At 31.9% G+C, this 12,182-nt stretch overlaps 1 protein-coding gene and 1 pseudogene across 2 annotated transcripts in view; one reads left to right on the top strand and one right to left on the bottom strand.

Annotated features, from left to right (window-relative positions):
* Nucleotides 1-12,182, top strand: part of LOC149420215 (protein kinase C, brain isozyme-like) — a 610,992-nt gene that overhangs the window by 336,997 nt on the left and 261,813 nt on the right. The window lies entirely within an intron of this gene.
* Nucleotides 1-12,182, bottom strand: part of LOC149420216 (uncharacterized) — a 36,368-nt pseudogene that overhangs the window by 20,800 nt on the left and 3,386 nt on the right.

The raw sequence follows: 12,182 nt of genomic DNA, 5'->3' as shown, positions 1-12,182 counted from the left end.
AATTTTTAAATAAATTTTGATGATTTCAATAGTTGCGTTCGCAACATGGGATTAGTTTCTCTCCCCCCCCCCCCCCCCCTTCATCTGTTGGTGGGTTGCAAAGGATAGTATTGAAAATACCTGAGCCACGAAAAATAAAGTTTGGGAAACCCCAGTGTAGAGTAGTACAGAATCAGGTCCAAACAGATGTTGTGATCAGGACAGGACTTACAAGTATACATGGGGAGATTCCTGATTCCTCTGGTAAAACCGTGTATGGTAGTGTGAGAAATGTGAAGATTCGCAAAGAATAGAAGATGTTAAGAATAAGATAAGAAAAACAAAGGGACGCTTCGATGGTTTTGACATATATGTAGAGGAAGTCGGGGACGCCCAAGGAAGACATGACATGCTAAAGTGAACCAGATACTGGAGTCGGGCCATGTCGAGAGTCGGAATAACAGAAGAGTCTATATGAAACGCTGTATGAATGTGAATAAGCCAAGACCGAGTTGTTTGGCGGTCCGCCCTATTTGCCTCCCCCTTTGGGGGGGGAAACAGCTTGATAGCTAGTTAGTTAATTTATGATTCTATGTAGATGCCTAATTCACGGTTGAGTTTACATCTGTGAAACCAATGCATTTTGTCATTACATTTATAGTATTGTATTAAATTAATAAACATATTAAAATTTTAAGTGTTCACCATTTTCGTTTCCCAAGCCTGCTTTATAATGCAATCGAATTTGTAATATAATATTTATATTGTACAAAGGCGTTACTGACGTATTCTGTGTTACAAACTGTGATTTGCCTATAGTATCTTCCCAAATATGAGTGTATTGGTTCAAAATTTTTATCTGTCACTACCGCAACTACACTGTTTTAAGGTGAAACGCAAAATAACAACGCAACGTTCATTAAGGTGTTTTTTTATGTTTCTTTCTGCATAAAACACGAATTTTATTTGTAAACTTCACTGGTTAATGCAACATGTAAAAGGTTTATTTATATAAAATTTTAAATCTGCTTGTTTCCCCAATACACTAAAATTGAAATTAAAATAAACAACAGAAAACTGCTTTAAGATATAACCCAAAGATATTAGAAGAACGAGATGTGCTATGAGCAGTTCATACTGTGTGGAATTGTTGTGCCCAGTGACGCCGGTTTTGTTCACCAATACTACTGCACACCTTCGCTTACGCCAAGGTATCCGCACTAATACAGAGAACAGATTTCTGTGCGTACACGTCCCGATACCGTTCAAAGTACCCTAATAAGGTAGTACTCCGGCTACGGTCCGGCAGACAACATAGCATATCTCGTTCTTCTAATATCTTTGATATAACCTGTGAAAATTAGATAACACGCGTCGGCAGGATTCAGTCAAGCTTCAAACCGAATAACTTAAGATTTAAACCATTAAGGGTAATAGTAGTCATCTTTTAAGCAATTGTTTTTTTAACAATATATTTATATTTTAAACATTGAGATACTAGCGCTTTAGATTATATGCCGGCCTAGTTTCAATTTCCATCTGTGCCAGAGGTAAATCCGACTCTGTTTCCCAATACAGGCGCCCCCTATATTCATGAAACTCAAAAGCATCTATTGACAGATGCTAATTCAATGTCTAGTGGGATTGATACCACCTTCCAATTCAATTAATTGTGCGATATGTTTACTGAGAGGCTCTATTCAATTCGTAGATCATTGTGATTTTGAATTTCGATTGAAGTTTGTGGAGAGCTTTGAAGAAAAGTGGTGAGCTGTGCCGTATTGATCTTTATCTTGGGTCTCTTTTGAAGCAAATTGTTTGTAAACTCGCTCTTATTATTATTATTACAATTGGGAAATCAGAATACCTCGAAAAGGGGTCTCTAGCTTACTAGTAACTTAATTAAAGTAAATTTTTGAACTAGATGTCATTAAACGATGTATTTTGGAACACGAACGATGTGTTGTTTAAGTGTCGCTGCTCAATTTATTATAAATTTATTGAATTACAATAAATCACCAATTTTTCTTAAAGCAATTATTTTTCACTGCAGAGATTAACCTTTTAAACGCCAGCGTATCCTTAAGAATACGTTTAAAAATCATTTATCTAAGTATTGCTGGCTATTTTGGGTAAACTACGTATTGTAGAATATATACATTTTTTTTAAATATATAAACACACTGGTCAGGCAGTACAAATTACAAAAACATAATTTTGCAAAAAAACAAGTAAATTATGACGAAAATATAAATTTTGCGACGGGGCACCAAAGTTTAAAAAAAACCAAAAAGGCAAGAACGTTTTCACAATTCTTAAATCCATCCATTGAGTCCTGTCTATTTTACACAATTTCAAGAATGATGATTTAAAAAATAATTAGAAATCAAATTTAACAATGGTGGTTATAAGGTTTTGCAAGTATTTTATTTTTTTATTTATTTAATTTAAAGCTGTTATTGCATTCTAATATCTCGTAGATATTAATCCAATAGCTCGTGCTTCACTATGATGGGCGCGGCACTCGCTGGGACCGGATATGGTAGTTTCTCAAAGAGCTCAAATTGGACGTGCATGTAAAAAAGTGGAACCAAATTTTTCGCTTCGTGTCTTATCTAAATATAATAATACATCAATGGAGATAGTCTGAATTCACGACAAATCCGTTCCAATTTTGAAACCGACAATTAAAATAATTTTCTGTTAAAAATATCATTTTATAGGTAGGTACTATATCGCTTGTCTGGATTCTCCAAACAAACTCTTCTAATTTTGAAAACGAAGTTTTAATTCAAAGCAAAAGTTCTAGAGTTCATTGAACGGGGTTACAGGGAGAGGCACAACCAAAATAAGTATTATTTTTTAACATGATTTATGTTTTAAAAGTAAAATACTTACCTTTTAAAATTCATTTAGTTTATATTTAAAATGAAAATGAAGTTTTACAAATTAAACACAATCACTGAAAAGAAAATCCGATTAAGTTCATCCAATTAGTACCGATTTCGAAAAAAAAAATATTTCGTCAATTTCAATTAAACAAATCGACTTCTATGTCCTAGGAAAGCAAAAAAATCGGTTGTAAGTTAATGAAAGAATTTCGGTATTTGAAAATGTTGGATCATTTTCACTTGAAGTAAGTTAAAATTGATCTTACTTCGGATACGCCTACATCACGCTTCTGTTGGATTATCTCTCCACTGCTTACTGCTTATTTTTGGCACTAGGGTTGATGTATATACGGGCAGTTGTTCTCCAACCTTCTTCTGGTCCATATGTTATGGTGTTATGAGGGTGGAAGTTCCCAAAATATATTGCCTCCTGTTGCACGTGGACAAGTGCTTACTCCTGGTTAGGGGAAATATTGTCGTATCGACAAGCATAAATTACGATTAAGACGAGATAATAAATAGCAAGCATTGTAATAAAAAACTTCCACAACATATCATCGATTCTTCTATGTAAACCTAATTAAAACACCTTTTGCATCGAATCCTAGGAAACACAACCTTTCAAATAGAGTAGTGGATGCACCGAACAAACTTCCACAACATGTCATCGATTCTTATATATAAACCAATTTAAAGCTCGATTTGATTCTTATTTGGAGAGAAGAAAGGATTAAGTTATTTCAAATTTATAACAACTCAATTAATGTTAAACCTAATTATTATTAATATTAAGATAATCGTGTTAATTCTGATTCTGAAATATGAGATCAACAGATATGACGTATAATAATTAGGTCTCAATGTTCGAGTGGTTAAAGACGTTGTACTGGTATGATATAGATTCTGGGTTTGTTTCGCAGTTTTATTATTTTATTTTTTATATTAACCCCACGCAGGATGCCACGAGGAAAATAATATCCCTCAGGGCCTGTGTCATCTTTTGGGATGATGTGTGGAGGCTCTTTTTTGAGGAAATTTGAAAATTGAAAAACCGTTATCATTTTGTTTTATTCTGTTTTATGTTTCGTTTAGAATTGTTAATATTATCTTCTTCTTAAATTTCAATAATTAACTTATATTTCATTACGCCTTTTCCAGAGTTAATATTTTTCAATAGAAATGGTTATTTTAGTATCTCTGACATTACTAGCTTCCGCGCTATAACTAAATTTATTGTATCTCGTAATGAAATGATAACTTCTCGGTGCTGACATTAATGAAATCTTCCAAGTTTATAATCTTTGCTGCACCTGTTAAAGTTACTTTGATTTTAAGACGGGACGTTAACACTATTTTACAAGGTAGTGAATTCCGATAACTTTTGATCAGATGACAATGTATTTAATCGTTTCCCGGTTAAATATTTTATATTCAATTTTATGGCTGGGTGTATAAAATGTAAATTATTTCAATAAAGGGTTTAATTGGGGGATATTCCGCCGACCCCACCTTTTATGAGCGTTACATGACCAATTTTCCGTGACGGAATATTGGTAGAAAATTGCTTACTTTATTATGGATTTTGACATCCTATTTCGCGTGCTGCGAAAATACGATTCTCGAGTATTTCGTGTTACATTTGAAAGCATGCATACGTTCTGCTAATAGTAGTAAAAATCAACCCGTAAATTTTTTTTGTTTGCTATTGTACATCTATTTTTGCTAATAGATGTGTTTAAAAAAATTGGTTTAACTGAGGACTGAACCTTCCTCCCCAGGGACTGACTAAAATAAAGGAACTTCGCTATTTTTTATTAGATAACATACTTTATTGTTTGACAATGTGAAAACCTCACTGGGTGCTTTATCCGTGCTGTCGTGCCCAGGACAAATCCTAATTGGATGGTACCGAGTTTTATTTCGTGTATTAACCTCTATAAACTTTTATACTGTCCAATTTCAGAGAAATGCATGTGTTCGCGTGTGTGTGCGTGGGTGCTACCAAAAGTTGATTGAATGCATCGTCATCGCCAACTAATCTATCGATCGAGTTCCAGCTCGATCGAATGTCGAGAAGTGTTTTTTTCGACAATTAATTTCCACTCCATTAATTACTTCATTCATGCATTAATTCAATCATTTATTATTTTATTTAAGAAAACAAACCGAAATTCAAATACATGTATTTAAAAATAACCAATACATTGTAGGTTGGAGAAAAATTGTTAATACTCCGATGAGCTACAAGCCGACGTGTTTTCGAGATAGTGGATTTGTCGCGTATAAAATTGAATTTAGTTTAGTTTGGCGGTCAGTTTAGAAGCTATTTTCAGATAGCTGGCAAACCGTCCATCATGCGCATCGTCCAAAAGTGAAAGTAAAAAAAAGCAATGCAAAACTCGATTCCGTTCATTTTTTAATTTTATTACGAATAAACTCACAGATGCACATACACATATCCACACATCTTACTAAACATATGCGCACTTAAATTCACACCTTTTTCACATCTGGCCATGTACGTAAGACGAAATTATATATTTATATATATATATGGTCTGCACAGACCTTGTTGCACCACTTAACCCCTTCTGAATATCGCTTATTGGAAGATTAAATGTAACGTCTGTCTCAAGTTTACACTTTGGTTGTGGGAAAATCTTAACCAAACATTAAAAGACTTATATATGAATAGTAACATCTTGTTTCTATTTTCTTGTTTCTGTTATATCTTTTTATCAAGCTATAAAATTATATTGTAAAAATAGTATGGATTTTAATTTGTTTTTCATAAGAAGAATTCCATGATTAAACACCATTTAATTTTTTTGGAGTTTTCCTTACACCTCTTGTAACGAATTATTTTTTTCTCACTGAACAATTGAATAATATATCGTCTAATCTTGTTTGTTGACGGTTGAATGGATATTAAAGTTCCACGAAAAAAGTGTTAGTACATTGTGTGCTGAAAATTTTAGGAGCTTACTGTTTGAGAGATTATGCTGCTTCAAAAAATAGATTGTACCATTAAAACACAAAGCCAACAATGTATTATTCCAAGACATAGATTTGAGTTGGTCCAACGTTTAACCTTTGGAACGCCGAGCTCCTTTGATGTGTAGTGTGCCGATTGTAAAAAACCCGAGAACAAAATGTATTTTTGTCAGATTAATGTTATGGATGCGCTCAACGGATACAAAATGTATGGAATCTTTTGGCTCTTGTGAAGTTAAAATAGTGTAAGATTAAAAATATTAACTTATTGTTAGGGTTATTAACTGTTTTTGCATTAGCAGTTGTATCGTGTTTGGTAAGGCAGAACTGGCTTAACTTTCGCATGCTACCAACTCCGAGAGCCCGCTCTAAATATATAATGAAACTTTTTGAAAAAATATTTTTTCCGGTGTTAGTTTTTTAATTTTAATTTTATTTAAATTGCTGTTTGTAATATCAAATAATGAACCTTATATAAATTATTTTTTTTGGTTTTAAAGGGCCTACGTGTTACTTACTATTTAAAATTAATTCAGCCGATTGCTCGTTTATGCCCCCTCACTAGAAAAAAGGAACACATCAGGGTTTTCAGATGAAGTTTTTTTTTTATATAGACCTCCCCAAGTACCTGAAATTGAACGTAGATTTTGTTTTTAATTATCAATTGCACATCAAAATAATCGAATAATAAATGTTTCATAATATAAATTCCCATTCCATTACTCAAAAGTTAAAATTCTACAATTAGGTATTCTGTAATTAACACACTTCATGCGGGCGAAAACAATGGTCCCATTCGAGATAATGGATTTTGTTTTAAACAGCTTAGTTTAATTGTTTTAAATATCTATGAAAATAATACAAATGTTTTAATTACATCTTTTACATAGTACTCACCACACCCCTAACTATAAAATAACTGTATGAAATTAAAACCAACAACTGAAGTTAAAGTCAGTGTTGGGCCATTTAGTGACATTTTATTTGTAAAAAATGTGGGGATTTTATTACATTACAATTTTTTTTTGCACAAATCATTACAAAAAGCATCTCCGGGGCGAAGTATTTACTACCCATTTTATGGATTTAAATATATTTTCCTTTTGATAACATATTCTTCCACACAAAAGAGAAGAATTTAAAGATAAGGAATACTTATGACGGGTTGTTTCACAGAATTTGAACAATTCATGAAATTTCAAAGATGATTTTCAAGTTCTGTTATTATTTTAGTTTTGTGAAGCCCCTGGCCAATAATAGAACTTCCACAGAACATAAAAATCAACTTTGAAATTTGATAAATTGTTCACATTTTTTTTCACGTGAAACAATTCGTCTTTAGTTTACATTTTTAAATACATCTAGTTGGGACCCGTATTAAGAGATGGACATAAAATATTTATGTAAAACTATCGGTCAGGGATGCTTTTTCCGCCATTCAGGTAGGACCGGGGTGAAAGGTATATCTATCCTTTCCATAGGAAGTGTATTGAAAACTTCTACTGCTTATTACATTTTACATATTTATTCTCATTTATAATCTTACACGTTATAATTCCCCTTATTGGAGTGACATCAGCAAATGGAATTCGACTAACAAAGATGCGAGGAAGAATAAGAATCAGAAAAAGGGAAGCGATTTGACAAGAATACGTCTGTTTTACAGAAAAGCCGATCATCCCATTGTTCTATTATAAGACTTCTCTCTCAGCAGGAATCTCCTTGCATTGAATGGACAAGGTTCTTGTCTGGATATCTCATGTTCTCTGATTACGGAATCAAATCTATTTAGCTTATTGAGTCAAATATTATATTACTTCTTGGTATTTATTGTATGGTTCAGATTATAATGATACTAGCTTATGTAATATATGAAAGAGATTGTCTGTTGGGCGGATTTGATTTGTATACAAATCTACAGTTTTATTCAAAGGTTGATGGAAATTTGTACACTTCAAAACGAGAGAAAGGTCACTATCTACATTAGATTTAGAAAAAAACACTCCCACCCCGTAAAACAGCGTTTTTCCATTTTTTTTTAAGTTTGCGCAATTGACTTAAAAATAAGAGGTAAATGACTGTCTACATCTGTTTTAGAAAAAAACTATTACATAAAACCCGGACAACGCCGGGGACTTGTACTATAACTATATATAACTAGTACTGTAACTATATACTATCTACACATATCTTATATACATATACGATATGTAAATGTGTCCCGGTGTGGCTTTGGTTTTATACAAATCTTCAGTTTTATTCCGAGATTGATGAAATGTTGAAACTCTTGACCTTCAAAATAAGAGGAACATCACTCTCCATATCTGATTTAGAAAAACTCCGCGTAAAGCTCGGGTAACGCCGGGGAATTCAGCTAGTACAGTGATAAAGCTAAGTGCATTTCACAGCATTATGTACGTGTGCATTTATTGTTCGATTAATGTTCTTTCCCAGAATCTTATGCAATTCCGCAAGGTTTATTAAATGTCGAATAACCATAAAATGACACCCACTTTTACTTTTGACAATGAAAGGAATTTGAGTACCTACATATCTATAAACTAAATCAATACTATCCACTTAAGAAATGACGTAGCTAACCGAAAGACGTTGTGCAATCCTAAAATCGAGACAAGAAAATTTATTGACCTGAACATTCGTATTCACAATTCAAAGTTAGTCAGAAATGCAACAGAGTTTTTTTTTAAATCGCGTTAACCTAAACGCTTGCACACACAAAAGAGTCAACATACCGAAGCTTTCGCAAAGTATTTTCAATCTGTCTATAATCAGAAAAAGTTTATTTTGAATCTCTTGTGCCAAGACAGTTTGGATCAACAATTGGTTTGAATATCTATTAAAAACATCGAAACACTGAATTTCAGTTAAGCAGTACAAAAATTGAACCAAAACATCGTTTGGTCCTGATTTAACTCCACCCTTTGTTATTTTTTTGATTCTAAACTAATGTTTATAAGACAAGGTTTTATGCATAGCATAAAGGATAACAAATAATTATAAGCAATAATTAGTCTCCTGAAATATTAATACAAATTGAAAATAGTAAAGTACTCGGGAGATATTTTCAATTGTATCAATATTTCAGTAGACTAATTATAGCTTATAATTATTTGTTCCACCCTTTGTGATGTTCTGAAATATTATCTGAGCCACTTATACATAATCTAATCTTATGATTAAAAACAGATTTTTACCCAAACTATGGTAGCTGTCGAAAGTCACCTTTTTACACAAAGATGGTGACAAGTGTCAAGCAACCAACTACCGTCCTATAGGATTCTTTCGCACCTGCTAAGTTATTGTAAATAATTATCCATATATATATTATTGAAACTCTTTGGTAACAATTTCAACGAAATATAACAATTCGTGGCCCATAATGAGCTTAACTTTAGCGTTTACTTCTAAAAACTCTGGTGTGTCACAAGGATCAAATTTAGGACCCTTATTATTTTTACTTTTTATGAACAACATTAGAAAAATTAAAAAATCCATTTTTTTTCGCTGATGACATTAAACTCTTCTTGAAAATAATGTCATTAGAAGACTGTTGAAAGCTCAAGGAAGATATTAATTAAATTATTGCTAACAAATTCTGTTTTAAGGCGATGCCATACGTAGTAATGCAAAATCATGTATTTTTGGTTTGAAAATTTGGTCGCCTAGAAATGTTGCAGATGCTTTAATTAAATACTGCGAGTAGAATACATCTTGGCCTTTGAAATAATCGAGAATTTTTTAGATAAGTCTCTTTATAAGCCCATAAAAAATAATGTATAAGGCCTATGAAAACTGCTTTAGTGTTCAAAATCACCTACTTACGAACCCATTTTCGATTATGATTTAATCGTATAATGTGGCAAATTAAGTTATTTATAAAATGATCGAAAAAAATATTTATGCCTGAACATCCACAGAATAAAATAAAAGGCACTTTTTGGCCATGTTTTTTTCTAACATAAATCAAAACAGGCGGATGGTGTTAAGCGGGAATTTAAACCTTATCGCCATCTACGTAAGGGTTGTTATTGATAGCGGCTCAATTTAAAATATTACACGACGTAGTGCATCGCCTTAACTTATTTTTTCAAACGTGTTCAGTTATGTGCTTAACTCAGTACAGACAGTGCATTTGAATTCAATAATTAAAATTTAAATAAAACTATTTATTTGAAACGTGAAGATGGGTAGGTACTCTGTAAAACGGTTTTATCTATTCGATTTTTATATGTTTGCAGACCTTTGATTTGAACAGTGAATCGCTATTTTATTTGAATAGACTGACGAACAATATTGACATTCTAGTATGTTATTAATTTCATATCAAATACTAAGCCAATATTTTATTTGCTTGCCTTTTCGAAAAAATAAAACAAAGTTGTTGAAACAAAGAGACGCTTGCCGAAATCGATTGATCTATGCTGTCACAAAATGGCGATTTTTGTGACGTAGATAGAATAGAATATGAAAAAGAAGAGATAAAAAAATGAGGTAGGCAGCAAGTGACGCTGTTCATTCAACATTCACAAATTATACCTCTCCAACAGTGTTGTACTCAATGAATTATCTATTCGAAACGTTGAATAATGGTTTTTGGTGTCAGTACGAAATTACACAGTCGTGATTCCATATGGACAGATTTACACCTACTTAAATTGAGAATTTCCCTCAAGCCACCGTTATACAAGTGCTATAAATGTGTTACAATTTATATGCATATGCTAATCCTGTCTTTAGTTATATTCAAATGTATTATTTTATATGGCAGGTAGAGCATTGCAGCCGCCGCTTTGTTCAGCTGAAATAAACCATAATTTATTTGTGACGGCCTCCGTGGTCGAGGGGTAAGGCTCTCGACTAGGAAGCCGGAGGTCACGGGTTCAAATTAAAATTTTATTAGATTAATCTAATAAAATTTGATTTTGTGAATGTTATTTCACAATATACTCATTTAAAATAATATATATGAGTATTTCTCAAAATAAATGTACGTAACGAAAATGTAGTTACGAAATAGTGTTACGAAATAGTCATAAGACGTAACTAAATAGTAAACATAAGGCTTGTTTACACAATGGCAAATTTTATTTTACTTTTTTTATTATTTATTAAATTTAATTTGTTGTCGTCTTTTTTAAATGTAAGTAATTATCCTTTACTTTTTTATTTATTGTACATACTACAAACATACATAAACTCACGACCCAAATACTTGTATTTTGTTATACCCGTTGTAAGGGGCTTAAAAAAAACAAGGGAGTACAAATATTTTTTTTTTAATCAAATTATCAGCTCCCAAATTTAAGTACCTAACACGATATTCAACAAATCTTAAGAAGTTAAAGAACAGGCACTGTTTAAACTATTAAAAATTTAATAACATACAATTATTTAGTTTGAATCACTATCCATTAGCGTTTTATAAATTTCTTCCTCATCTTTATAATAATTGAAATCTTTCCAAGACACATTTGGTTTCACAGTCAGTTTTTCAGTCTTTGGTTTATCACTCCGCTTTGGCGCATGAATATAGTCATTTAGTGATAGAGATTTAGAGATAAGGCCCTTACGAACCACTTTCTTTTTTGTATGGATATTTTCCAGTTTTTCGTTTTTAAGAATAGTCACTCCACATGGTTTATCTTTGATTTTGTGAGAATCTTCAATTTCATTTTCATTATTCATATTTTCAACATCAGTGATATTTTCTATGGCATTATTATTTCCTATTATAACATCTCCGATGTTGTCATCAAAATTATTGAAATTAAATTCTGCTTCATTAAATGTTATTGCATCCGACAAATATTTATCAACTGTAATTATAACTTCGTCAGTTACTAAATCGTCGAAAAAAATTATTGGCATTGAATTTAAATCAGTGGTTAACCCTTCTATCATATGACTTTTTATTTCTTTACTTTGTTTTTCTGTGTCATCTGTTTGTATTATATCAATGGGATATTTTTGTTCTTCTATAACTTGTTGGTGTTTTACTGTTGTTTTTCCTTTTCCTTTTCCTTTATTTTTTATTTTTTCTTCATCGTGTTGTGTAGAATATGTTTCGTCTTCAGTTATTAATCCTTCTTCTTTGAGGCATTTTATTTCAGTATCATAGAAAGTACGGTTTGCAGATATAAGTTTTGATGAAGATGACATTGTTGCTTTTTCTTTTTCTGTGGGTTTTCGTTTCTTGCCTTTTTCCTTATTTGATGAGTCCTAAAAATTAAAAAAATAATCATTGAAGTGTATTTTATTAATAATCCCATTGATACTATTCGAAATTTCAGAATTCTA

Source organism: Hesperophylax consimilis, chromosome 10 (assembly GCF_061612785.1).
Source record: "Hesperophylax consimilis isolate HC1 chromosome 10, BYU_Hcon_1.0, whole genome shotgun sequence".
Lineage (NCBI taxonomy): Eukaryota > Metazoa > Arthropoda > Insecta > Trichoptera > Limnephilidae > Hesperophylax > Hesperophylax consimilis.
This window is presented reverse-complemented; position numbering and strand designations above follow the sequence as displayed.